Below are 24,110 nucleotides of genomic sequence, written 5' to 3'. Positions count from 1 at the left end.
TCTCTTTGTCGTGTTTTATATCGTCCCAGAGTTCCATCTGCTTTCTTGCCACAGAACAACTGAGAGAGACTTCATTAGTGACACAGACCAGAGAGGGTTTCTGATGGTGGGAAGGTGCTCCCAGGCAGCGAGAAAGGCCTGGGCCCGAGCTTCTAGCCCTGGAGGGTCTGTTGTAGGGATCAGATCACAGAAACGGGTGGAAGGGTGGAGAAATTGATGGAGGAAGGCTACAGCAGAGGGTGAGCTCCATCCATTACTTTTGTTTGACATGACAAAGACATTAGCTTAGCTTCGCTTCATCCATAAACTTGAATAAAAGGCTGTGTGCAGAGCTCCCGCCCAGCAGGCTGGGTTAACCTGACGCCCTCCTTCTCTTTGTATCTCAGTGCCTCTCTCCTTCATATATCCATCTGTGCATTTCCTTCTCACCCACGCTCTTTCTTGCTTGTTTCTGAACGAGCGAGCTGAAATCTCTGAAACCGACTGGCCTTCACTTCCTACGAGACAGAGAAGCTCTTCTACCCCTGTATACGAGAGGAAACAGGACTGGACAACCGTGAATAGGAAGGTTAACAACAAACCTTCAAAACAACTGAATGTGAAACTGCAGAACAGATTTGCTCCACTATCAAAGGACCCTGGATCTATATCGGACAACCATTCATCTAAAAGTAGCGAAGTAAGGCCTGAAAATCCACGGGGAAAGCTAAAGGCTAGGCCTGAAACTCTGATTGTGGGTGACTCTGCTGTAAAGGATGTACAAAGCATGTGCGGTAAGAACACTAAAGTCCTCTGCTTTCCTAACGATATGGTCAACAACCTGAAGGAGAGAATTCCTCAAATTGCAGATGAATATCCAACTGTGACAAACATTGTCCTGCATACAGGGTCAAACGATGTGTCCAAACAACAATCGGAGGTTCTGAAACGGGACTTTATTGGATTATTAAACACTGTAAACTCTCTGAATGCAGCTGTATTCATCAGTGGACCTGTACCGCCGGTCAGAGGAGGAGACGAGAGATTCAGCAGGTTGTTTACACTGAATAAATGGCTTATATCAGCATGTACTGACCACTCAGTGCATTTTATCGACAACTTTAATATTTTTTGGGAACGCAGGCATCTGTTCAAAGCAAATGGATTTAATTTTAACAAGTCAGGGGTGAAACTGTTCACCTCCAACTTGTTTTATTCCATACGTCATCCATCTGTGCTTGGTGCCAAGGCTGAGATAAACGAGGAGTTATCTCATAAAGAGGAACAAACAGTACTCCAAGAACAGACAAAGCCCAGCAGAAACCTTGAGGAGGAGCTCCATCTGCCCCCACCCGGGAAGAGCCTCAGAAAGGAGAGACATCTGAGGCAAGAAGAGGGGTCCCTATTTGCCTCCAACTCTCTCAACAACACCAACGACCAGGACCAGGATCTTCCCCAGTCCCCCAAACCCCTGACAGGCCATCACCCTCCTCCCCCTCCCTTTCTCCCTCCTCCCCACACCTGAAATTCACTGAAGAGATGATGGAGCGGGTCAATGCTGGGCTCAGATCTACCCCCCGTCCCAATCCCTTTTTGTCCCCCATAAACCCCCCACCAAAGCAGCCAAAGGTTCGCCACCGAGCCCCACCCTCAACAGAGCAATCGAAGTCACATTGCCCAGCCTCGCCCCCCTTAGTTCCTCCTTACCACCTTCATGCCCTGTCTCCGCAGTCTGATGCGTGATGTGTGAAGGGTCCGGGCTGCGAGGATTATGGCAGTGGTGACTTTTCCCAGGAGAAGCTGGGACCCTGTTTACTAGAAGGTTTTAAAATTTCTGTACTTTTAGGTGACAGGAGACATGTGGCCTGGTCAAAACACAGAGAGCTGCACTCTAAAAGATCTTTAAACATAGTAAACATAGCTTGTGTGCCACAGACTGCTCCCAAACACAAGGGGACAAGTAATACCTCTAAAACACTTAAGTTGGCTTTATTAAACGTTAGATCTTTAGCTGGGAAAACATTTTTAATTAATGATTTAATCACTGAGCACAGCCTTGATTTTATGTTTTTAACTGAAACTTGGTTGGACCAAAGTAACAGTGGAGCTGTTCTCATCGAGACGACCCCTCCTAACTACAGTTTTATCAGTGAGGTCAGGGCGAGCAGGAGAGGAGGAGGGGTCGCTGTCTTATTTAATGAATCATTTCAATGTAAGCAGCTATCTCCTGGAAGTTTTCAGTCTTTTGAATATGTGGCTTTACAGCTGAAGGCCCCATCCAAAGTTGTGTTTCTTAATGTTTACAGGCCTCCCAAATACTGCACAGACTTTTTTAATGACCTCAGTGAACTGCTGTCTGTGATCTGTGTTGATTTCGACTGTGTAATTATTGCTGGGGATTTTAACATCCATGTGGACAACCCTCAGGACAAAGGGACTAAAGACCTGAGTAACACTCTGGGCAACTTTGGGCTGACTCAGCATGTAACAGAGGCCACACATAATAGAGGACACACTCTCGACCTACTGATCTCCAAGAGCCTGAGCATTTCAAACATTACTGTGTCTGATGTGGGCGTGTCTGATCATTACTGTGTTTTCTTTGAAAGTAAAATCTCAGCCCACACAAATATATCAACAGCAGTGATCACAAAACGGTGTATAACTGAAGACAGTAGTGCAATTTTTAACCAGGTCTTCCCATTAACACCTGACCTGCCCAGAGGGTCAGTCAATGAGCTCGTCAATAGCTTCAATGCTAACATGTTAAATGTAATGGACACTATTGCTCCCATTAAGGTGAAGGTTATCTCTGGAAGGAAAAAGTCTCCATGGAGAAACTCCACACTGGTGAAAAATGAAAAAAGAGAGTGTAGGAAAGCTGAGCGCAGATGGAGAAAAACAAACCTCCAGGTTCATTATGACATTTATAAAGAGAAACTTCACATTTATAATTTACAACTGAGGAGTGCAAGGAGGTCCTACTTCTCTGACATCATCACTAAAAACAGCCATAATGCTCGGGTCTTATTTTCTACAGTTGACAGGCTAACAAACCCTCCTGTGTCAGTGGCAGCTGAACTTCATTCGACCATGGCCTGCAATGACTTTGCCAAATTCTTCACAGAAAAAATCCAAAAAATTAGACAAGCAATTGGTACATCAACAGCAGATCCAGGATATGTACTGTGTCCACCAAAAAACTGTTTAAACACCATGAAACAGTTTCAACCTATTAACAGCAAAGACCTGGAGGACATCTTAGGTCAACTGAACTCCTCCTCCTGCTGTTTAGATGTCCTGCCAACAAGTTTTTTCAAAAAGGTCTCAAAGACTTTAGAGTCAGACCTGTTACAGATCGTCAACTTTTCTTTATTATCAGGTGTGTTTCCAGAACCACTAAAAACTGCTGTAATCAAACCTATACTGAAAAAGGACAATCTTGACAAGACACAAATGAACAACTACAGGCCGATCTCAAATCTCCCATTTTTAAGTAAGATCATTGAAAAAGCAGTTTCTCAACAGCTCAGTTACTTCTTAAAACAGAATAATTGCTACGATGCCTTCCAGTCAGGTTTTAGACAGAATCACAGCACTGAAACCGCTCTGACCAAAGTGTTTAATGACATATGTCTGAATACAGACAGTGGAAAAATGTCAGTCCTAGTTTTACTGGATCTCAGTGCAGCATTTGATACAGTTGACCACAACATATTACTCAAACGACTGGAGAACTGGGCAGGTCTTTCAGGAACTGTACTAAACTGGTTCAAAACATACTTAGAAAACAGGAAATACTTTGTATCAATAGGTAACTTCACATCTGAGCAGACAAGTATCACATGTGGAGTTCCCCAAGGTTCCATCTTGGGACCCCTTCTGTTTAACATTTACATGCTCCCACTGGCACAGATTATAAAGAACAACAAAATAAACTATCACAGCTATGCAGATGACACACAAATATATATCACAATGTCACCAGGAGACCGAGGCCCTGTACAGGCTCTTGGTAAATGCATTGAGGAAATCAATGACTGGTTGTGCCACAATTTTCTCCAGCTAAACAAAAACAAAACTGAAGTAATAGTCTTTGGCGCCAAAGAAAAACGATTACAGGTCACCAGAGAACTTCAATCTATACATCTAAAAACCACAAACCAGGCGAGAAATTTGGGTGTAGTGATGGATGCAGACCTAAACTTAGAAAAACACATTAAAACAATAACAAAGTCAGCTTACTATCACCTCAAGAATATATCAAGGATAAAAGATCTGATGTCTCAACAGGACCTGGAAAAACTAGTCCATGCATTCATCTTTAGTAGGCTTGATTACTGTAACAGCATCTTTACAGGTCTACCTAAAAAATCAGTCAGACAACTACAGCTCATTCAGAACTCTGCTGCTCGAGTCCTCACTAAGACCAAAAAAGTGGACCACATCAGTCCAGCTCTGAGGTCCTTACACTGGCTGCCTGTCCGTCAGAGGATAGACTTTAAAGTTCTGATGCTGGTCTATAAAGCTCTGAATGGTTTAGGACCAAAATACATCAATGACCTCCTGACCCAGTATGAACCTTCCAGATCCCTCAGGTCATCTGGATCCGGTCTTTTATCAGTTCCCAGAGTCAGAACCAGACACGGAGAAGCTGCATTCAGCTTTTATGCTCCTTATATCTGGAACAAACTCCCAGAAAGCCTCAGATCAGCTGAAACACTCAGTTTATTTAAATCCAGGTTGAAGACTCACCTGTTCTCAGCTGCATTTGAATAAAGCACCAAATCCACACTTTAAGCTTAAATTTCAAAACTTACATTTAACTACTGATCTTATCTATTTCTGATTTTATCTGTTTTGATTTTATATACTGTTTTGTTTGTTTGTTTGTTTGTTAAGTGGGTTAGAGCTCTGGGTTAGCTCCCCAGCTGGGTCTAGACTGGGTCTAGAGAGTATTTTAAATTCAGGGAATTTAAAATAGAAAGTAGCTCGTCCACAGAAGGACTGGTAGCTCCCCTTACGATAAGGGTTCAGATCGCGCGAACAGGTGTGAAATGTGTGTGTTTAGTTAGTTAGTTTATTTGCTTGTTTTAATCAATTTTAAATCATGCTTTTTATTTGTTTTTGTTTCTAATGTCTCTGTAAAGCACTTTGAATCACCTTGTTGTTGAATTGTGCTATACAAATAAATTTGCCTTGCCTTGCCTTGCCTAATGTAGCGCAGTGCACACACATGCCACCAGTGGGCAGTATCGAGTCTTCAACAAGGAGCTGAGCTCCTTGTGAAAAAAGCTACTGCGAGTAAGAAACTACGTTTTAAGTTTTGAAAGAGGGTAACATTATTAACTAGGATTCAGTTCAGCTCACTGACATGTCAACGGCTGTTACAGCAGCTATTGTTTACAGGTCATCCAGCAATTTTGTGTGGAAGAAGACAGCGGTATCCCTAGCCCTTAATGTCCTAAATGTTGAAGAAAATGCTCAGTGTGGCTAACATTAGCACCGTAATGTGGTTTAGCCAGTTTATACTACGATTATTCCCTTTTTATCAGTTCAGGTTTACAGACCTCTGCAGACTTGCTGCTTCACTCGGTGGCCTAACTGTGATTTCTGGACTCGATGCCGTTTGGGTCGAGCACGTTCTCGTTTGTTAACCGCTTCAGGTTAATGTTGTGGAATTCTGTGACACCAACGTGTTGAGTGTGATTTACACCCAATTTAAAACTTGATAATGTGCTGATTTAGTATTTGGACTCCACAAACTATATCACTTTCCACACTACCTACATAAACTGGCTGGCTTAGCTCCTGTATTCACATCTGTGTCGTGTTTTGCTGTTTGGCCTTCCCAGAAAGCTGGAGCATAATCGACTGTAGGTTCAGCATTGCTTAATAGCTTAATAACAAGCAGTTATTTCTCCCGATTCTCCTGAATCTGTCAAATAATTGCTTATTATTGTAGCGCACTATCACGCGCACTTCTTCTTCCCATACACCTCCATCACACCCTTCCTCCTCCCATCCTCTCCGGTTACAGAATCAGTGCTGGCTTTGTTTTTCTAATAATCACTTAGGCCTAAATCACAAAGGTGGGAGGTCACTACAACTTCCCCTGTGGGGTTGATTTAAGTGGCCCTTAGCCCGGCTACAGTAGCTAATCACAGGGATTTATAGAGTGCATCGCGGAGAGGCCGGACAAACCTAGGGAAATTTGGTGGCACCCTGCTGCAGGTGTTACAAGCCTCTTTTCTTCATGCCGTCTTTCCTCCCCCTCCCCTTCTATTCCAGCTGCTGATGGTAGGCAGCTGCTTGTTCTTCACTTACTGGGGCTCTGTTGGTGGAACATAATGCTGGCAGCACCCTCCTCCTCATCCTGTTGCTGGTCATTCCCGTGTCTGGAAAGTCCTCCACATAAAGCTTTCATAATTACATCGATCTTGAGGGGGCCTTTTACGACCTGCTGACGCATTCAATCACATTTCGGCAAGGCCCTTGTTAAGGGCGGCTTTTTCCCCTTCTTTTTAAAGCATATTCCAAGTTCACGTCCAACCGTTTGTACTTCTCATGTTTCTGATAATTGGGATTTTTCACATGGGCCTGAAGGAGAAGGATAAAAATTAGAGGATGAGCCCTGTGGATGGACGGGGAGCAGGGTCGTTGCTTAGCTCAGAGGAAGGCTGTCAAAAAAACAAAACTGCAGAGGCGTGTAATACAAGATCCAGATGTTGAAACCCTCCAGCAAACAGCCCGCCCCACCGTGTTCATGTCTCCTGTACATAATCGTAAGTCTCGATTACATTGCACTGACAGCATCTCAGCACTCTTTGGTATCACTTGTTTTCTCAACATCATCTGTGGAGCTGCTCTGTTTTGCTTCCAGGCTTAACTACAGGAAGTGTTTTTAGGCTCCCCCCCCCCCCCCCCCCCCTTGAATTTCCCCCCGATCACGTCGTCGGTCTGGTTTGAGTGAGCACAACAGCGGGTCAGAGCTAATGAGCTCGCTGGGATCTAAGAGCAATGCCATCTATAGGCATTCACCCCCAGCCTGTGCCAAATGCCGAGCACTGAGAAGCCTTGATACGGGGGGGGGGGCTGTAACAGAAGAAGATCTTAAAAGGGGCTTTTTGGGAGAATTGAAATCACATTGTTGTTGTTGGCCTCAAGAAATGCCAAATAAATCCAGATAAAACTTGGATGAACCGCTCCCAAGAAGTCAAGGTGAGCAAATTCTTTCTCCGCTTCCCTTCTCCTGCCTTCACTTTTACCCTCCCCCCATTTTTCCCCCAGTCCCCATTTTCTGAGAGTAACCTTTGCCATGACAGGTCAGAGCTGTGTTTCCAACAGGATGACCTTCGGTAATGAGAGGGCAAGTTAGAGACTGACCTGGAAGCGCATTGTTCATCCATCCTGGGAACACAAACAGTAATAGTGCGAAGGCACACAGGAACAGCTGCACGGCTGCAACGTCGCATTCTCCGGCCTGTTCTTTCACCCATCCATCATTTCACTGCAGAAACATATAAACAAGAAGCACATCTCCTTTACTCATGTGACATCAGACGGCTGTTTCTGTCTGCCTGACTGTTGAGAGCATGCTGCTGCCCGCGGGTATATCAGCACTTTCAGGCACAACACTGTTGGCTTCATTATCCTCATAGAAAAAGTGTTCTGACCAACCAAAGCCATTTCAGCCGGCACCAATATGATAACAATAAACCATAAGATAAGCTGGGTTTCGTGGGGCCAATAAGAAGTATGTCAGGACAGTTATTTGGTGAGTTGCTGGGGCTTTCAAGTCAGTGACGATGTCCCAGTTAACCCAGTAAGGACTGCACCTATACAGTACATCAGAAATGCTAAAATATACTTGTTCTTCCTGTTTTCATGAGCCAGCTCTGTTTTTATGGGTTTTTTCCTGTAAACATGAAGATGCTACAGGCCAGTCTAACATGAAGCTCGAACCGTTCTTACACACAGCGAGCAGCTGCGAGACGGGGCTGATACAGAGATGGTGAACTCAGATGTTTTCCTGGCGTTCACGGCATCGGCGCTTGTTACTGTAATCGTGATGCAAAACTGATGTAAAGCCAACAAGGGTCCTTTTATTGGAGCACCTGTTCGACAAGTTTAAGCATGAAGGAAAGTCTTCAGCTGCACTCGTCCTTGGTGGTTTGTGTCACGTGATGGAGATAAAGTAAAAGCTGTGTTTATGCAGAAACCGTTAGCGTAGTTTGATACGGGCTTTAACCCTGACAGCTGACAGCAGCTCTACTTTCTGTGGCGGAGACATATCAACTCATTACTTCTAATTCTAAAAGGCACGGAGAGCACAAACATCGGAGAAGATGTTCATTGTAATGACTCAGAGAAGTGGACGAGGTCTCACAGAATCCCTCAGTACAGCATCCAGCTATAAGAATTTACCCCTCTCATCTGTGATGGACCGTAAACCATCCATAGAGGTAGAGCTGGGCGATATAAGATTTTTTCATATCACGATATGTTTTTTTCATTTCAGGCGATAACGATATCTATCACGATATAAGCCAAATAACTATATTTGTAAGATTTAAATGTGCCGTTGCTCACAAGTAAAATGTGAAATAATCAGCAGCTTGTTTTTATTTAAATATTTATTTCCCATAATAAGTTCAACAGGGTAGATGTACTTAAGGAACATGAGACTTTTTCAGATAAATAAAGGCAAATATTGCAAACTACACAAAAGGCAGCCGCTAAAGCGTTTAAGTTTCAAAACAGAACAAACGAAACAGACTAAACTGTCAATTCCACTTAGAAACAAAATATTAATTCTAAAAATAAATCTTAGTTTGTTTTACAGAAGAACAGACGAAACTGACTAACCTTTGTCAATATCAAATAAACTGAGAACTAAAAGGAAATTCTCAATCTCTCCTTGTTGTATAGCTGAGCTTTTCAAACAGTTTTAACAGTTACTTTAGTCTGACAAAAGCCGAATGACGAATTAGCGCTTCCAGTCAGAGACTGAGGCTACGTCCACACGTACACGGGTATTTTTGAAAACGGAGATTTTCCGTTTTCGTTTTAAAAAATAATCCCGTCCACACATAAAGGCAGAAATGAAGGAAAACGCTGCTATGAACATGCCAAAGCAGCAGGTGGCGCTAGATTCCTAACCGTGCAGAAATGTTGGCCAATCAGAAGTCTAGAAGCCTCGGTGGGAAAAAGTAAACAAAGCTGGGGCATAGAAGCAGAACCGAGTCGTATGTGTGGAGGGACAGTAACTGTGTGTATATGTAAGCATTTAAACACTGCAGAGAGTAGAATTAACAGTATTGTAGAAATTCATTTCACCGAAACAATAACGTGGCGCACAGTGTGACGCATGCACCAGTTTATTGTATTTCCAGACTTGCTTTCGGCACAATTTACAGTGCACGCTACTCTGTTTTTTGTCAGACTTGAAATAGCCAAAATACCTTCACACTACGGAACTTCTTTGGCTCTTCCGTTCGACAATCTCTCCGGCGTTGGAACCATCATCTGTTTTCTCTTCGGTCACGCTCGGTTGATTTTTCTAGTCGGCACACTCATTTCCTCCATTACCCGGGCGGTACGGTGGCTGGCTGCTTCCCAAACAAATACACGTGCGGCTTGGCACTTGTGCTGTACGTAACAAGTCACGCGACGTGACGCTGCGGCTGTGATTGGTTCGGCTCTGCGCTACTTAATTTGGATTGGCTGTTCTTTTTTTTTTTTTTTTTTTTTTTCTTCAAGAGGACAAGAGCGGCGAGGTCTATCGCGATAGCTTAATTTCTCTATCGAGTAAAAGTTATATCGCGATACATATCGTTATCGTTCTATCGCCCAGCTCTACATAGAGGCAAAGCTATTTTTTTTGTATCGTGTCAGAAGTTATCCATCTTAACACAGGAGTCTGTGGGCATTGATACACCAATCAGTCATAACATTATGGCCACCTGTGTCATGTTATGTTGGTCTCCTCACGTCGAGGCATGGACTCCACTATATTCACGAAGAAAACTGATGTTAAAAATATGGAAACATGGCAGGAAATATCAAAAATATGTTCATGTATTATTAAAATATCACAAATTAACATTTGAAAAACAAATAGATTGCAGCTGAAAAGTGTGGTGCATTATGAATGATAATAATAATAATAATGGATTGGATTTATATAGCGCTTTTCAAGGCACCCAAAGCGCTTTACAATGCCACTATTCATTCACTCTCACATTCACACACTGGTGGAGGCAAGCTACGGTTGTAGCCACAGCTGCCCTGGGGCAGACTGACAGAAGCGAGGCTGCCATATCGCGCCATCGGCCCCTCGCACATGATGCACATTGTTTGAAAGTTTCAGCTTATCCAGGAAACACTGAGGCGTTAAAAGGACAGTCGAGAGAGATGATGTCTCCAGTGGGTCCTGGGTCTACTCGCAGGCCTCTTCCTGAACACCTTTACCCAGGAGGCTACTGCCTCAGCTGGCTCCGTTCAATGTGAAGCCTCTGTTGAATGGCTGAACTCCTCGCCCTGTGCTGGAGAGCCCATCCGCCATTCAGAGAAAACTCATTTCTGCCACTTTTATCTGCAGTCTCGTTCTGTCACATTTGAAAGAACTAAAAATCCAAAGAGGCAAAGTCCGTATAATAATACACACTAGTGGTCAAAAGATTTACCACACCCCAATTTTTCCAGTTATTTATTGCAATTCAAGTCATTCAGACGAATGAATAGCTTAAAAGGGTACAAAGGTAAAAGTGGTGAACTGCCAGAGGTTAAAAGATAAGGTTACCCTTAAAAAACATACCGCATGTTATCCATTTAAAGCTCGTCTGCCTGTCAAAGTCACTTAAACCCTCATGTTTCCCCATTTTTCCTGCTTCCAACACCTAAACCTAACCCAACACGTCAACTTTGAGGACAAAAATATTGACTTGGTCTCAAATATATCCCACCCACTAACAGGTGCCATGATGAAGAGATAACTAGTGTTATTTATGTGACCTATCAGTGCTCAAAATGTTATACCTGATCGGTGTATACGGCGAGCTGAGCGTGACCGTTCCCTCTCACTGATACCGTAATCTGGCACCTTATGCATAAATGAAAAGTTCAGAAAATGTCATGAAAGTTGTGCAGTATGAAAACAAAGGTATGAACTGGGTAACTTTTACCCAGTTAAAAGGAATCTGTTTCTTTGTCTCTCCTCGAGCACACGCTTTTGATAGAAATGGCACTTTTGTGATCTCTGAATCCCAGCTTGCTGTTTATCTGTGTTAGAATAAATGTTCCACCCACAGTGTGGTGGCAGGTGTGTCTGTGGGTGAGTACGTGCTTGCCTGTACATGTCAGAATCGGAATCAGAAGGGCTTTATTGTTGTTGTACTTTGCAATACAATACAGGTGGGTATTCATCTGTGGCTCTTACCCCTAGCATGCTGGTCAAAGTATTCAGAGCGTGTAAAGGTTGGCTTTTAAACTTGGTGATGGGATTAAAACTAAAGGCTGAATTTGTTCCAGAACTCGTTGGTTCAGACTAACCCCCCCCCCCCATCCTGTGTTCACTGAACGTGTTTCATCACCATAGCCTGTTTTGGTCTCGCTCTTCCCTTTCCTGTCTCGCTCTCCACCGCTGCTTTCATCGCTGGAGATCTCCCATGTTGATATCCGCATGTCATTTGATTCAGACTTAATCATTTCTTCTTCTTTTAATGTTGTTGCCATTTAAAAGATTCCTGGTCCCGTGTGGTGCCCTGTGTGACTTTCAGAAGTAATTTCCATATGAGGCATGGATCGAACAGCTGAAAAAAGGCACAAGTGGAGAGAGGCTAGATGCTTCTTGGCTGGCATCCATAAGCTGCAGAAATTACTAATCTGCTTGCACAGCCTGCCGCGCTTCTCTCTTCCTTGACTTTGGAGTAGTTGTGAAACAGAGTGTCCCTGCAAAGTCTACTTATTGACCTGCCCGTGGAAAACATCAGCCAAAGAGAAAGAGAGACTGAGTGAAAATTGCAAAGTGCCAATTGTTGCATTGATCCTTATTGTGAGAAGGCGACATTTTCAGAAAGGCTGCTCGGGTTTGAGTCTGTCCCATCGCACAGAGAAGAGAGTGTACTCGAGCATTTCATGCTCTTCATTTTATGCTTGAAAGCAGCACACTGACGGGACAACTTAAAACTTAAAACCTTCATTTGTGCCAAATAACCCAGTAAGCTTGCTGGAATCCTCTTACTCATTTACATCATCTGTGTAAAGAAAGAGCCAGGTGTACTCTAGACGAGTTCCTCCAGAACAAGTTCAGTCCAACTTGTAGCCTGTGGTTAAGCACCGCTCACGAAGATCAGCATTCATCCTTTTTGGGCCCAAAGTGATTGTGAATAAAAATTATGACTAAATGGTTAGAAAGCAGCCTGTGAGTGTGGATCTATCCCTTTCTTTAAAGCTGATCAATGTGAAATAATTAATTTTCAATTAAATTTTATTTATATAGCACCAAATCACAACAACAGCCGCCTCAAGGCGCTTTATATTGTACAGTAGACCTTACAATAATAGATACAGAGGAAAAACCCAGCAACCATACGACCCCTATGAGCAAGCACTTTGGCGACAGTGGGAAGGAAAAACTCCCTTTTAACAGGAAGAAACCTCCAACAGAACCAGGCTCAGGGAGGGGCGGGGCCATCTTTATCAGACTTTATCAGAAACTTTATTGTCATTGTCACGAGAACAACGAAATGAAGAATGGTCCCCGATCATTGCATCATCCCTAGCAATATCAAAATATAAATAAAACAATAAAATTCAATAAATAAAATAGATAGAATACTTAAAATACTAATAAGATGTAACAGTAAAACATTCACATACATTCCCACACACATGCTTCAGACCGTGCATAGATTAACACAAGAGTGGCGTGATGGACATTTTTTTGTAGTATTCAGATGTGTTATTGCAGTTGGATAACAGCTGTGTTTGAGTCTATTAGTCCTTGCTCTGATTGCCCTGTACCGTCTGCCTGAGGGCAACAGTTCGAACAGGGAGTGGCCAGGATGTGAGGTGTCTTTTATGATGTTTTGGGCCTTTTTAAAACAGTGGGCGTTGTGTAGAACTTCCAGTGTGGGGAGAGGGCAGCCAGTGATCTTTTGGGCGGTGTTAATGATCCCTTGGAGTGCTTTCCTCTGAGCCCCTGTGCAGCTAGTGTACCAAATACATATGCAGTAAGTTAGAACACTCTCAATGGTGGCTCTGTAGAAGGACACCAGCAGTCTCTGTGTGATGTTATTCCTCCTGAGAATTCTCAGGAAGTACAGTCTCTGTTGGGCCTTTTTCAGCAGCTCGGAGGTGTTCACACTCCAGGAAAGGTTCTCCTCTATATTGACTCCCAGGAAGCGGAAGCTTGCCACCCTTTCTACACAGTCCCCATTTATGAATAGTGGTTGGATCTCTGCCTTTTTCCTTCTGAAATCTATTATGAGTTCTTTGGTTTTTGAAGTGTTGAGGAGGAGGTTATTGGCCTTACACCATGACGTCAGCTGCTCCACCTTGTCTCTGTACGTAGACTCGTCTCCCTTGGAAATGAGCCCCACCACTGTGGTGTCATCTGCAAATTTCACAAAGATGTTGCTGTGGTGGCGAGGAGTGCAGTCGTGTGTGTAGAGAGAGTAGAGCAGTGGACTGAGCACACAGCCCTGGGGTGAGCCAGTGCTGAGACTCAGGGCTGAGGATGTGTGATGGCCAACTCTGACTCTCTGTCTACGGCCCGAGAGGAAGCTATTGATCCACATGCAGGTGCTGTATGGAAGCCCCAGGTCTTGTAGCTTGGCCACCAGTTTGTGTGGAAGGATGGTGTTAAAAGCTGAGCAGTAATCCACGAAGAGCATCCGCACATAGCTACCATGCTCTTCCAGGTGAGTTAATGCAGCATGGAGTGCTGTGGCTACAGCGTCTTCCGTGGATCGGTTTGCTCTGTAGGCAAACTGGTGTGGATCCAGGCTGCGGGGCAGGGCTGCTGTGATGTGTCTGCGGACCAGCTTCTCAAAGCATTTCATTACCACTGGGGTGAGTGCCACCGGTCTGTAGTCATTCAGGCCGGTGATGTGGGGCTTCTTAGGCAAGGGGACTATGGTGGAGGACTTCAGGCAGAGTGGGACAGTCGCCTGTGCGAGGGATTTGTTGAAGATCCTGGTGAAGATCCCAGCCAGCTGTTCTGCACAATCCCTCAATATTCGACCTGGCACACCATCAGGACCCGCCGCCTTCCTCGGGTTAACAGCCTGCAGCATGCGCCTCACCTCGTGCTCTTCCAGGGTGAGGGTGGTGCTGCTATGGGTGGCGTGTTGCTGCTGTGACTCCAATACCTCCGGTACCCTGGTCTCAAAGCGGGCGAAGAAGATATTCAGCTCCTCTGCCAGCTCCAGGTCACCGTCCGTAGCTCTGAGATTGATCTTATAGTTGGTTAGGTGCTGGATGCCTTGCCACACCTGCCGGCTGGTATTACTCTTCAGATGGTCCTCAATCCTCCTCCTATAGTCCCCCTTTGCCTCTCTGATGCCTCTCTTCAGGTTGGATCGGGCTATGGTGTAGTAATCCCTGTTGCCAGACCTGCTGTGATTGGTTGGGGTGAGAGAAGGAAGACAGGATAAAGACATGCTGTGGAAGAGAGACAGAGGTTAATAACAGATATGATTCAATGCAGAGAGGTCTGTTAATACATAGTGAGTGAGAAAGGTGACTGGAAAGGAAAAACTCAATGCATCATGGGAATCCCCGGCAGCCTACGTCTATTGCAGCATAACTAAGGGAGGATTCAGGGTCACCTGGTCCAGCCCTAACTATATGCTTTAGAAAAAAGGAAAGTTTGAAGCCTAATCTTGAAAGTAGAGATAGTGTCTGTCTCCTGAATCCAAACTGGAAGCTGGTTCCACAGAAGAGGGGCCTGAAAACTGAAGGCTCTGCCTCCCATTCTACTTTTAAATACTCTAGGAACAACAAGTAGGCCTGCAGAGCGAGAGCGAAGTGCTCTAATAGGGTGATATGGTACTACAAGGTCATTAAGATAAGATGGGGCCTGATTATTTTTGTCTTATATTCTAAATAAAGTGGAGGGGAGAGGGCAGTGTACCTGCCAAAGCATCCTTGGGTAACATTTAGCGAGATATCGAATCCTGAATTGCTCCTGATGCCTTCATTGGTGTGTGAATGTTGGATAGGAAGCAAAGTGCTTGTATGAATGTGTGAATGAGGCATGTATAAAGGGCTTTGAGTTCAGTTTTAGGTGGTGACCAGAATTAGTGAGCAGTCCTAGTTTGAGCACGTCTTGAGTGCCGACTTGTCTGTCTGGAGATGGTTTTCACTCAGAGGAAAGGAGTCTACGATGCTCACACATTGCTCAAATTCCTCCCCTTGTGTCATCGCCGCTAAAGCAAATAGCGACTTAGGGGGAAGGATCCTGCCACTGAATCAACACAGTGTCTTCAGCAGTTCAAAGGGAACATTTTCACAATTGCGAAAAGGTAGGAATTTTGGGAGTTGTCCCATTTAGTTCCTGTGAAGCTGTGACTCAGTTTTTTTGACGAACCCCTGCATTGGAAGGGTGCCTCTACCTTGTGTAACCACGGTAACTTCTGACCCCACTTCCGCCAGTCCCTTTATTGTGGCGGGACTGAACCCTGTATAAGTTCCGGGTCAATCAGCTGCATGTCCCTGCTCCTCTGGCTGCTGTTGTCCCTGTGGTTGGCGTACTTGTCAAATATCGACAAATTTTACACTACAGACCAGTTGACAGCGTGCAATAACCCGGCCGATTCATTCATCTTTACACCACCTCACAATCGACTCAACGGTGAGCTGTTTGTTTGTTTTGTTTTGTCACAATAAATAAATTATCATTGAATCTCGATAAAACCAAATTTATGTTGTTTGGAAACCAAAAGAAAAACATCGAGGTAGAAATATGTGTTGACAATGTATATTTAGAAAGAGTAAATGAAATAAAATTTCTTGGGGTGATCATTGACCACAAGCTCTGTTGGAAGCCACACATTACTTATGTTCGGGGGAAATTGGCACGGGGCATTGCCGTCCTGGGAAAAGCAAAGCATATGTTGGATCAGAAAGCACTGCACATTTTATACTGTGCTTTACTACTGCCATATATGAGCTACTGTGTAGAGGTCTGGGGAAACACATACAAAAGTAACACACAAACAATAACTATAATACAGAAAAGGGCCATTAGATTAATAAATAATGTAGGGTACAGGGATCATACAAATGCACTCTTTGTCAAAATGCAAGCTATTAAATTCCAAGACTTGGTGAAGCTTAAAACAGCGCAAATAATGTATAAAGTCAGAAATAAATTGCTTCCCAAAGAAATCTGTAAATTGTTCATAGAAAGAGAAGGTGGGTATAACTTAAGAGGGAAATGGAATTTAAAAATACAAAGTGCTAGAACAACTTTAAAAACAATGTCTATCTCAATTGCAGGAGTTAAATTATGGAACAGTCTAACAGAAGAAATAAAAGACAGTCAAAACATAAAACAGTTTAAAGTAAAATATAAAAACCTAATTTTAAATAAGTATAAGAATGAAGAAAACGGGGTTAACCCAGGACGGTAATGTTGCTGGTAATGGTGTTGCGGTTCTTTTTTGGTTGTTTTTTTGTTTTTTTGTTTTGTTTTGTTTTGTTGTTTTTCCATAACTTGTGTATCTGCAAATATACACATTCTGTATTTTTCATATGAAAGAAACTATACTGTGGTGGGGCTTGCTAATTTCTTGTTTTTGATTTATGTATGTTATGTTTTGTTTTACTTCATATGTTTATATGTTTCATATGTTGTTTGTTTAATTTAAGACAAAAAAAAAATTAAATGAATGAGAGGTAAAACTTGAGGGGGTAGGGACAAATAAGTAAATACTTCAGCCTACTCCTTTTCAAACAAATAATGGAATGATATTTTGTAATGATTGTGAAGGCACATGTTTGAAATGTTTGAAATAAAAATGAACTGAACTGAACTGAACTGAACAATTAATGAAAATGCGGAGCCGCCATCGCAAATCCTAAAACACCAGTAAGCTAATGCTAGGCTAGCGACAGTAAGTGCAATTACTAGTTTTATTTATTGAATATTGTTGTTTTTGTTTATTCCATCATGGCCGAATGTTGACTTAACGTACCTAGAGTTGAACGAGTGATTTGATTTTCGTAGTTTTGTCCATTTTGGATGTTTTTTGTTACTTTTCTGATGAAATGCCAAAACGGCCTATGAGATTGGTCAATGGTAACTTTATTGTCCCTAACGGGAAATTGATTTGCAGTGTGTCCGTACAAACAAGCAAACAGACAACCAACACATCACATACACTCACCAAGATAATATAATAAAAGCCTGATAGAACAACCTAGATTTTTCATCAAAAAGTGCAATGTGCAATGGCAACAACCCTTATGGTTTAGTGTTATTAACCATGATAATAGCACTAGGTACAAAATGTCTGTGAAGGTTCTCAGTCATCCAGGTCATCGTAGTCAAAGGAGCTTGCAAAGAAAAGCATCTGGACTTCTTTAAGTTGCTTGAAGACGCTAATAAAACCATGCGAAATAAAAAACCCATCTTCATTAAAAGAAGTTCCACAAAGCACAAGCCGATGCTATAGGATTTCCTCAGGCAAAAAAATAAGATAAAGGAATAAAAAAATGAAATAAAATAAGTTAAAACACTGACAGACAGAGACAACCTGCTGGTCGCTGCAAGAGCAGCGCCCTCTGACTCTGATTTTGCATTGAGTTAAATTCCACTGAGATTATTGAATCTGTTGCGCAACACCTGTGATTAAATGAGTTTTGTAAATATATGTGATTAACTTTGGATAATGTTTATTAGCTTTATTGCTGATATACTTTGATGGGACCCATGAGAATGTTTTTCTATAGTAGTATTTTGAATGAAATTCATTCATTATAAGAGATGATGGTTTATTAATTGTTGTATGCAACATGGCATTAATTACTTGTCTTGGTTATTTATGGATTTATGGATTTTGTCACAGCAGTAGAATGCTGTTTCATTTTCTTCTGTGAATGATAATTTATGTTTTTGACCTTGTCTAGGTCAGGTTTTTTTTTTTTTTTTCTTTTCTCCCGCGATCAGCCCTGATCAGCGCGGGATGGCGAGCCACCCGACCACCGCTACGTTGCGGTAGGAATCGTAAACCTATGGACTGAATTAAACTGTTGACACATGACCTATCACAGGTCCATGGAACTAAACTAAATCTCATACTGGACCACACCTCATCCCACCTCCTTTTGGAACCTAATAAGCTGTTTTGTATTGTCAACATTATTTTTGTTTGTGATATATATGCATATTTTTTTATTTTTTGTACATCTGTCTATACATTTCTCAAAACAAACATAATATATATATTTTTGAGCTCTACTTTGGTTTCCTGTGTTTTATTCACACACTCAGGCTCCATAGTCTAAACTAATTCTGATAGCTCATTGTCTATGAAGCTGCAGTCAGGCGCCCTGGTCCTTTAACCGCGTTACACTTGATATTTTGGAGAAACTGCGAGGTACTGGGAGGGAGATCCCTCCCTTGGATTCGAGCGACTTCTTTGGAAATGAAAGTTGACTGTGACTCGAGCCATCGGATTAATTGGTGTATGCATGCTTGGCGAAGGCCTAGCGGCAACCTGGGGTTGATGGGAATTGCCTGTGAGATACTTGCATGTCTGAGCTCTTTCCATACCAACAGGCTGTCACATGATCACAGTAAGCAACAGGGGAAAAGGCAACAGCGTGATGACAAAGGGCAGAATTTTTACAAACTGAACCTCGTGATTTTGATTTTTAACATTTGCAGTGAAGCGTCTTCATATCTGTATTTAAATGACAAAAACAGGAAGGATGTTCTTTATTGAGAAGAATCGATGCTTTGATTGTCTTTGGGCCTTTCCGAAGCTTTGAGGTAGAAAAGAGTTTTCTTTTAAAGACTGCTCTCAGTGTGAGGGGGTAAATGCTACCCCTCCAGTGTTGGAGTGTGGGGAGAAACTTTGAGCTGTTATGTTGGGATAAATGGGTCCGTCTAACCCGAGCCCATTGCTCAAAACGGACTAAAAGCTTCCTCGTCCGTCCATATTTAATAATCAAAGTGTTTTTATTGAGTTTTCAGAAAGCATATCATTCATACAGAAAAGCTCGAACTCAAGTCCTACCGCACAGTGTAAGACAAAACTATACCCAGACAGAGGAAGAAAAGAAAAGGGGAAAAAAAAAAAAAAAAAAAAAAAGGGGGGGGTTATGGAGTGGAAGGAAACTCATCTTCAAAATAGGAAATGAAAGGCTGCCAGACCTTAAAGAATTTCTTGGTGTTGCCCTGTATAGTAAATCTGAGATGTTCTAATTTGAGGTGTGCCATCACCTCCTCCACCCAGCGTTTATGGGATGGCGGTGTTGCCTTTATCCAGTTAAGTAGAATCAATCTCCTAGCCAGCAATGAGGCGAATGCTATTGCCTTCCTCTGAGAGGCTGTTAGTTGAGTTTCCCTCGGTGCCACACCAAAGATGGCTGTCAGAGGCATTGGTTCCATATCCTTATTAGAAATGAATGAGAATGTTCTAAAGATGTTAGGCCAAAAGTCTTTCAGCCTGGAACAAGACCAGAACATGTGGCATAAGTTGGCTGGTACCTGTTTACATCTGGGGCAGGTCGGATCGGCCCCCTGGTACATTCTTGCCAGTTTCTCCCTTGACAAATGCAGTCTGTGCAACACCTTGAACTGTATCAATCCGTGTCTCACACATATAGAAGCAGAGTGTACTAGATCTACAGCCCCCCCCCCAGTCAACCTCTGAAATGTCCAGCCCCAATTCTTCCTCCCATTTCCGTCTTACATTGTCCAGGGAGGGGGAAGCCACATTCTGAATATGTGTATATAGCGTGGAGATTGTCCCCTTAGCAGTCGGATCTGTGTCCATCAACTCGTCTATCCATCCGCTTTGTGGAAGCTCGAGGGAGGGGCTGAATGACTTTTTCACAAAGTCCCGAACCTGGAAATATCTAAAGTAATTAGTCTTGGAGGAGATTCCATAGTCCTTTTCCAGTTGAGCAGCAGACATAAAAGTACCATTTTTAAAAAGATGTTTGACACATTCCACCCCAGCTCTATGCCATTCCCTAAAGGCTGTTCCCCCGAGGGCTGGGGGAAACAAGTGATTTCCATAGATGGGAGCAGACAGGAGGGCAGTTCTGTTTTTAAAATGTGATCTGAATTGAGTCCAAATTTTCAGAGAATGAGATACCACCGGGTTGTTTGTGTAAAGATGTTTGCTCAAGGGTAGAGGAGCGCAGACCAGGGAGCGCAGGGACACTGGACTAGAGACATACCTTTCCATATGAACCCATATTGGGGTTTCATCCTCATCCAACTCTTTGACCCAAAATAACAACTTATGTATATTAGCAGCAAAATAGTGCATATAGTTCGGCAGAGCCAGACCTCCCTCTTCTTTCTGTCTCTCAAGAAACTCCCGTCTTATCCTGGGGACAGTTTTTTTCCAAATAAAGGCAGACGTACATTTGTTCAATTCCTTAAAAAATGATTTAGGAATGAAAATCGGTATCGTCTGAAATAAATAGAGGAGCCGCGGCAGTATAATCATTTTAACAGAATTTACCTTCCCTGCTAATGATAAGGGGAGCGACGCCCACCTTTCCATATCTAATTTCGCTTTGTCCAGTGCAACTTTAAAGTTATAGTCCAGTAAATCTTTATACTTACTAGTTACATTAACACCTAAATATGCGAATCTATCCTTATGTATTGCAAAGGGATAGGCCCGGAAAGAAAGTTTCCTCGCCTGTTTATTAATGGGGAAAAGAACACTTTTGTCTAAATTAATTTTATAGCCCGACACCCTCCCAAAATCTTTGATAATACCAAGGGCCACCGGGATACTAGTGGCAGGGTTTGACAGAAAAAGGAGGAGATCGTCAGCATACAAGGACAGCCTATGGTTTTGTGTCCCCCTTTGTATCCCTACCAATTCAGCAGCCTGTCTCAGCGATCGTGGCTCAAGAGTTGGGAGTTCGCCTTGTAATCGGAAGGTTGCCGGTTCGAGCCCCGGCTTGGACAGTCTCGGTCGTTGTGTCCTTGGGCAAGACACTTCACCCGTTGCCTACTGGTGGTGGTCAGAGGGCCCGGTGGCGCCAGTGTCCGGCAGCCTCGCCTCTGTCAGTGCGCCCCAGGGTGGCTGTGGCTACAATGTAGCTTGCCATCACCAGTGTGTGAATGTGTGCGTGAATGGGTGAATGACTGGATATGTAAAGCGCTTTGGATTATTGACACATTCCACCCCAGCTCTATGCCATTCCCTAAAGGCTGTTCTTAGGGACTAGTAAAGCGCTATATAAATACAGGCCATTTACCATTTACCATCATCGCAAGGGGTTCAATTGCCACATCAAAGAGCAGGGGTGACAAAGGGCACCCCTGTCTTGTTCCCCGGAATAGAGAGAAGGGTTCAGATACGATATTATTCGTTCTCACCATAGCCTGGGGGCTCGAATAAATTATTTTAATCCATGAGCAAAATGTTGGACCAAAGCCGAATCTTTCGAGGGCCGTAAATAGATAGTAATACTCTATTCGATCAAAGGCTTTGTGGGCATCTAAGGATATCACAATCTCTGGCATAATGTTATCTTCAGCAGTATATACTACATTGAACATACGGCGGAGATTGCTGGAGAGTTGTCTACCTGCAACAAACCCTGTCAGCTCGTCTGTCCATATTTAACCCCCTCTGTGGCGACCACTGTCTTCATCTTCTCTCTATCAACACACACCTTAGGAACTGCTGATGTGAACCATATGCTGCCTTTGAATGGCCTTCTGTTCTGCTGAGCCCTTGCACATACTCAAGGTCATATCATGACCTTGTTTCTAGGCTACCTGCTAACCTCCCAGGACCGGCGTCACGGGGCAGGATAATGCCTTCCTGTCCTGCTTCCTGCTAGCCGGCCTTCTTGTCTAATCTTCTCTGTACCTGTTAAATCATCACCTAAAATCTCTGCAGTATGAAGCTGCATTTTTCTGTCAGTGGGCCTAATCTTCACAATAAAGTGACCTTTGCAGACCTTATTAACAGACCCGCGAGTGGTGTGACCTCTCAGCTTCGAGGTCGAGGGGAAGGAACAGACTTGTAGATTTTGCCTATTTCGGTCTCTGTGTTTTAATTTTTTTTTTTTACCAGACTCTCTTTTATTGTCTTACACTTAAAAAAAAAAAAAAATTCTTCCGTGGATTCCTTTACAAGCTTATTTCCAGCAGTGATTTTCAAGGAAAATTGGCACCAGCAGTCTTTCCTATTTAAGGCATAGATGGATAGCACTTGCTGCTGATCTTTAACTCAGTGCAGTCGTTTCTTTCCAAAGGAGCCGATTCTTTTCATTTTGTTTTGTACTGTGTTTCAGAGCAATCTTGTCTGTGTGTCCACAGATTGACCGGTGTCTCTGGGGGCTTTGAGAGTGTGACCGCATAAACAAATGCAGAGCACGGTGCATTGTCATCTTGCAGGTAAGGCATGTAGCTCTGCGTTTAACTGTAGATTGTGTATTTACTGTGCAAAGCTGCACACCATAAAGTTAACATCAAACTAGTTCTGAGGGACGTCCTGTTGTACATTTCCTTCATTCAGTAACTGAGTGTGGTTTAAACTAGGGCTGCACGATTTTGCATAAAATGAGAATCAAGATTTTTTGGCTTAGAATTGAGATCACGATTCTCTCACGATTCTCTTTTCCAGTATAAATATTTATTGCACTTATTAACTGCACATCAACTTCGTAACAGTTGAGACTGAACATAAAAACAATAAATAAACATAAAACAACAAATGTCTCACGTTTTGTTGTTGCCGCAAAATGTTGTACTGCTTGAAATTCCGTCTCCACCGTTGCTCGACGCTGCGTGTACAGAGCAGGTAGTGCAACAATAGAAAAATAGTTGCGGGACGGCACTGTGCAGCGTTTGTCTAGGGTGTTGATCATTTTCCTAAATCCCTCGTTTTGCACAGTGTTGATGGGAGCCATATCTTTGGTCAGGTGATAAGTGATAGCCTCCGTAATTTCTTTGTGCCTGCGGGAGTTCGACGTGTACAGGGAAGCGCTATATAAGGTTCCTGTTATTGGTGTTTGGGTGGTTGACCGGGACGGATTTTCTCCTGTCACTTTCTCGTCATCCCTGACGTGCTCTCCGTTGTTTTTTCCTGCTAATTTTAGCATCACACGGCACAGCTTCTGTATCACGTGGTATAAGGCTCCGTCCTCGTCATTCGTTGAGCAGGAAGAGTGAGCGCTTGTTGTCATGCAGATTACGTCCCGGATCAAAATGCCGGGACGTCGTCGTCTTTTTTTTTTTTTTTTTTTGAATCGTTGTCATTTGGAAATGAGATCGCACATAAGTATGAATCGAGATCGCGATTTTCTAACGATTAATCGTGCAGCCCTAGTTTAAACCCAAAATGAATGTGATGATCAGTCTGCACAGTGCTCCCTTTGCCACGTGTTGCTTTATTAACTCGGCTAATGTGATGTTCATTATCGTCTGTATTTTGATATTTCCCGCCAAGAGGCAGAGCTATTAGCTAAGGCTGGCAGGCTGAACTGAGCTGTGTGGGTGCATCACACATATTTATTTATTTATTTATTTATTTATTTATTTATTTTTTAGAAAGAGGGGCAATACATATTAATGAACATTTTAACAAATGTAAATATGCCAGATTATAGCCTTGGGCTAATTTCCATCTGCAGACCCTCTGGCAGGTTGGTGTTAAACACAAGTTAGTAAAAACATACAGAGACACTATTTACAGGTCATGTGACAAGGACAAAAACAGTGATCACATTATACTATAACAAACAATGACAAGGAGAGTGGACACAGAGGACAGTATAGATAACAATAACAGAAACACATCAATTATATTGCACAAACCCCAGTATTGTACATGCCCTGACCATCGTGATATTGCGTTCACCCATTGCACTAACAGTTGTTTCCCTTTTTGTAATACACTAACTCTTTGTATATG

General features: G+C 43.0%; 1 protein-coding gene across 3 annotated transcripts in view; it reads left to right on the top strand.

Moving 5' to 3' along the window:
* Window positions 1–24,110, top strand: part of disp1 (dispatched homolog 1 (Drosophila)) — a 116,178-nt gene that overhangs the window by 19,249 nt on the left and 72,819 nt on the right. For 2 of the 3 annotated variants that reach the window (XM_086263628.1, XM_086263623.1), the window contains exon 3: window positions 22,514–22,591. The exons of the other annotated variant lie outside the window; for it this stretch is intronic. The gene's annotated coding sequence lies outside the window, so the exon portion shown is untranslated. The remainder of the gene's footprint in view (window positions 1–22,513; window positions 22,592–24,110) is intronic. 3 annotated transcript variants of the gene reach the window in all.

This window comes from Aulonocara sp. 'chitande type north' Nkhata Bay, linkage group LG15 (genome assembly GCF_057382095.1).
Source record: "Aulonocara sp. 'chitande type north' Nkhata Bay isolate Kocher_YH1m ecotype deep benthic linkage group LG15, A_spYH_male_GT1.1, whole genome shotgun sequence".
Taxonomy (NCBI): Eukaryota; Metazoa; Chordata; class Actinopteri; order Cichliformes; family Cichlidae; genus Aulonocara; species Aulonocara sp. 'chitande type north' Nkhata Bay.
The sequence above is the reverse complement of the archived record's forward strand: the minus strand, read 5'-3'. Positions and strand labels throughout refer to the sequence as shown.